This window comes from Phalaenopsis equestris, unplaced genomic scaffold (genome assembly GCF_001263595.1).
Source record: "Phalaenopsis equestris unplaced genomic scaffold, ASM126359v1 Scaffold000304, whole genome shotgun sequence".
NCBI classification, from domain to species: domain Eukaryota; kingdom Viridiplantae; phylum Streptophyta; class Magnoliopsida; order Asparagales; family Orchidaceae; genus Phalaenopsis; species Phalaenopsis equestris.
Window position 1 is genome coordinate 82573 of NW_018164746.1, and position 4704 is coordinate 87276.

General features: G+C 39.4%; 1 pseudogene; it reads left to right on the forward strand.

Annotated features, from left to right (window-relative positions):
- The first annotated feature begins 915 nt into the window (after positions 1-915).
- Positions 916-4704, forward strand: part of LOC110025582 — an 8301-nt pseudogene continuing 4512 nt past the window's right edge.

Sequence of the window (4704 nt, forward strand, 5' to 3'; positions counted from 1 at the left end):
AACTTACCTACAACAACTTCACGAAAGGAGCGAGAGGTCTGTGGAGAAGGTGTCGTCGACTGACCGAAATCTCTCAAAAGGGAGGATGCTATCTACGTAGGAGGAAATGCCCCACCTTGTTAAAAGCAGGGGAAGCCCTCGAAGAAGGGATGCACAAAAAACCAAACGTCTAAGGAGAAAACGATCATATATCCACCATAGATGATGCGAGCAATTTATGAGCAGGAGGGAGTCGCGAGCGATTTGTGAACAAAATTGTTAAAACTGGCTGTCAGAGACGAAGGAGCGGCCAGTGAGGGATCCGGTACATTGCTTGGCTGAGCAATAACTTATTGAAAATAATCATTATATGTGTCAGTTTAGATTGAAGCAACCGAACAACTCACCAAAGAAGCCTAATTCACTTCATAGCCAAATTTGTGGAATTGTCAACAAGATCAACTATCCAATACAATCAACAAGCTCTATGCCTTACTTAAACGACAAAAGTATTATCAAAAAGTTAAGCATAAAGAATAAAAAAATTTATAAAAAAATGTTACCATCACACCACGTTTAGATGAAGAAATTCATGTGCAATAAGTAATTGAGTTGTCATATATAAACAAATTATTCTATAATTAGGAGGATAATCATGAGATAAGACAATATGTTAAAAAGCCCATTCTCCTCTCATTTGTTTATATATATATATATATATATATATATATATATATATATATATATATTTGATATTGTGAATTAATGTAGAAATAATCTCAGAAATCATCTAATGTTAAAAAAAAAAAAATAATAATACAAAATATAAAGCTGCACAGCGTTGTCCCCAACGCGTACGCGGAGTCTAATGTAATTCGTGGGCCCTGGGTCACCATGCAGGTTGCCAAATTTTGTTTATTAAAGTCGAAATCAACGGGAGGCGAATCCCTGCCAATCCCTTATAAAGAAGCGATAAATTATTAGGCGTGGAAGGCTGGTCTCCGGCACTCTCATACTTATCGCCTCTTTCAACGGCTTTACGGCCCGCCGGAGTTAGGAAAGTAGGATCTAATGCGAGAAAGTAGCGGTTAAAAATATCGGTCCGCCTGCGATCGAGGCGGGAACGAAAGATTCCGGATGGATTACCGTTTTGTACATCTCAACCCCCTAAATTTCTCATCCTCTCCCTCCGCACGTCTTCTCCTCGGAGCCAACCACACCTCCGCCCGCTTCTGCTCCCGCTAGGGTTTTCATAGCCTGTTTCTTCTCATTCTTTTCTCCCCTTTTTTTTGTTTTTTTTGAAGATTCTCGTCAAAATTCTTTCCTGTTTAGAAAGTTTGATTGATTCTTTGGTAAATAGAGATCCGAATTGTTAGGATTCAGGTATTCGGTCCTGCTGATTCCATGGAGCCGGCGGCGAAACCAAGTTTCGCGCCGGGCTTCATTTCTCGCCTATTGCTATTGGGCGTCTTCGTACTCCTTTTTCGCTTCGTCTATGTGGTAACAAGTCGCGGCGGTTCCTGCGCGTCGGGCGACTTCTGCTTCTCCTCCACCTCTGCGGAATTCTATAGCCTCCCCGGTGGTGTATCGGGAGGGGCTGCGTTCGTTCGTGTCTCCGACGGATCAGCGATCAGCCCTGAGCTCCGCCACCTATGGACGAGCAAAAATTGGCGCAAAGCAGTGGAATTCTACTCTTCCGTTTTCCAGGATCTTATCGTTGAGGGTTTCCTATCCCCAACGTCCAAATCTCTCTGCGTGGAGGCCATATCGGGTCACGAGGTGCTTGCTTTGAAGGAGATTGGTGTCGCTGATGCTGTTGGGATTTCCAAAAAGAATTCTCCGCCGCTGGTCGTCGCAGGCGACATACTCCACCAGCCATTCGGAGAGACAATTCGTTTGATTTCGTCTTTGTTGGCCGTATAATTGATCAGATCCGCTCCGCCGTCCGGCGGATCTCGCCGGTGAAATAGCACGGGTGCTGAAACCCAAAGGGTTTCTTGTACTTCTCACTTTGTCTGGCGGTGACTTATACAGCCTTCATTCCCTGGAAGCTCTTTTTTCTTGCTGCAAGAAGGTTAGGTCCAGGGAGATCAATGGTCCGGATTCCTCAAAATCACTCCGGGAGATTGTTTTTCAGAAAGAAGAAGTTATTCAAATTATTAAGGATAAAGCGATGCAAACCAATGATGATGTTGATCCTTTAATTGGTGGAAATTTGCTCAATAAATGCTCTATTCCCGAGCATAAACTGCAATTGCTGCGTTCCGCCGAACCTCTGATAGAAGAGGAGCCCCAGAAGCCATGGATAACCTTGAAGAAGAACATCAAGAACATCAAGTACCTGCCATCAATGGTGGATATGAGCTTCAAACAGAGAGATGTTTACATAGATGTTGGTGCCCGCAGCTCTGTTTCCAGCATTGGTAGTTGGTTCAAGAAGCAGTACCCTAAGCAAAACAAGACCTTCGAGATTTATGCAATTGAGGCTGATAGAGCTTTCCATGGAATGAGTATGCATCCAAGAAAGGGATTAAGTTGCTACCATTTGCAGCTTGGGTTCGAAATGAGTCCATTTCTTTTGAGGTAAACCATGATCAGGACCCAAAGAGTGATGAGAAAGGAAGTGGAATGGGCAGAATCCGAGCTGCTGGAGTTTCTTCAAATGACCTCTCCTCTGGCCACTTGCATATGATTCAAGGTTTTGATTTTGCTGAGTGGCTGAAGAGCACAGTGACAGAGAAGGATTTTGTAGTTCTGAAGATGGATGTGGAGGGGACAGAATTTGATCTGGTGCCTAGGCTTTTTGAGACTGGTGCAATCTGTTTGATTGATGAACTCTTCCTAGAGTGCCACTATAATAGGTGGCAGAGGTGCTGCCCTGGGGAAAGGTCTCCTAAGTATCAGAACACTTATGGACAGTGCATCCACCTGTTCTCTTCTCTCCGAGAGAGTGGGGTTTTGGTTCATCAGTGGTGGTGACTAGTGTTTGCTTGCAGTGTTGAAAATGAATACAAAAAATACAGAACTTTTGTAAGTCCTTGAGTTGTTTTATTTCTCACAGGTGTTGTCCTTGATTCAGTTCAATTTTACTTTTAGACACTGGTTCTTTTTACATACTTTAATTGGTCATTAGAACTGTAAAAGTTTCTTTCCATTGTTTGTGTATTTCTGTTGATTTTTTTGGGAGTGGAATTCATATCTAATTGTTAGAAAGTGAAATTCATTTTTTGATTGTTTCAAGTTAATGAAGCTGTTTTGCCCATTTTAAGTCACAAAATTATAAGGTAGAGTTAATGTTTTATATAATCAAGATGCAGGAAGAATTCCAACATGAGATGCACTGAATATTTTGCGTAGAACCTGACAACGCAAATAGCAAATAATTCCTTAAGTACAGATGTATTGTTGCCCGGTGCCTGAAAACTAAGGTTAGTGTCTGTTAAACTCTGTTACTTAAACTGATAATGTTGTGTTGCGTTTTCATTATTTTTTTTAATTACTTTATAATGAAAGTTTTTGATCTCTGAATTTCAATGGTTTGCTTAGCAGGAGTTTTTGCTGTCTAACAGCAATGGTTTGTATATGCTTTTGAGTTTTTGTTTGTTTTAAAACTTTTTGCTAACTTTGTTTTGCATGATAAGCTCGGTAAGTTGAGTTAGATAAAATGCATTCATAAGTCAAAGTCCTCTTATACTTTACAGTAATTGTGCTAGTATGGATGGGTTTGTGTAGCGCCTAATGATCTGCCTCCTACAACCTAATATTCCTCTAGTGATTAATTTTATGATTCTCTAATAGTTTTGTCTTTCATGTCCAGTTTGAATCCCATTTTGTTGAAATTAGAATCTTTGTTCAAGATTAGAACGGTCATTTATTGTTTCTCGTATCTGCGGCATCAATTTCTCTTGTTGTGCTTTTGATGTGCCTGCTAGGGTGTGAGGTTTACATGTTCGCTCGATTGCTGGACTAATAATATCATGTTCTAACCGTTTAGACCAATTGGATAGCTTGTATCTATTATAATAAACAATACCTAGTATGAAGATGGTCTATGGACCTTTTTAAAACTTACCATTACCAAAATAGTTTAAGTTCTTACTTGAATGGTGCATGCAATATAACTTATCGTCCTTTCAGGTTTGGGAGGATCGTTACTTGTCCTATATTTTTCATGATGGAAATTATCTAGCTAATTTCTTTGCCTCAATAAACGTGTTGTTTGTAAATCATTGAGTATGCTAAAATACATTTATTGTATGATCTAATTGATCTTGAATTGATCATCTTGTATCTACTATCGTGGATAATTTTTCTAAAGTCTGGATTGGCCTGCCATTTAGGGATTTCATTTTCCTTCAAAAGGGGCATAAGTTTAAAGCCATATGTGATTGTTGGTTTTTTGCTCAACATTCCACAAAAAAAATGAGTTTACGAAAAGAGTGGCAATAGAAGAGCTCACAAAATAAATTTAATTTAAAATTATATAGCTCTGTCCACTCCAAAATAATTTTCTTAAGGGACAAGCAAAACCAAAGTCTTATGCTGAAAATATAGGTAGACTTTTAAAATATACTGGTTCATTGTGATCTTTTCTAATCTACTACAGGGTGATCAAGTGAAGTGTATGAGAAGTGTAGTATCAAGTCTAGTAACAACCCACATTAGGTTGAGCAGAATTTCTTATATTTGCTGTAAAAGGTTAAGAAATATATATATATATATATA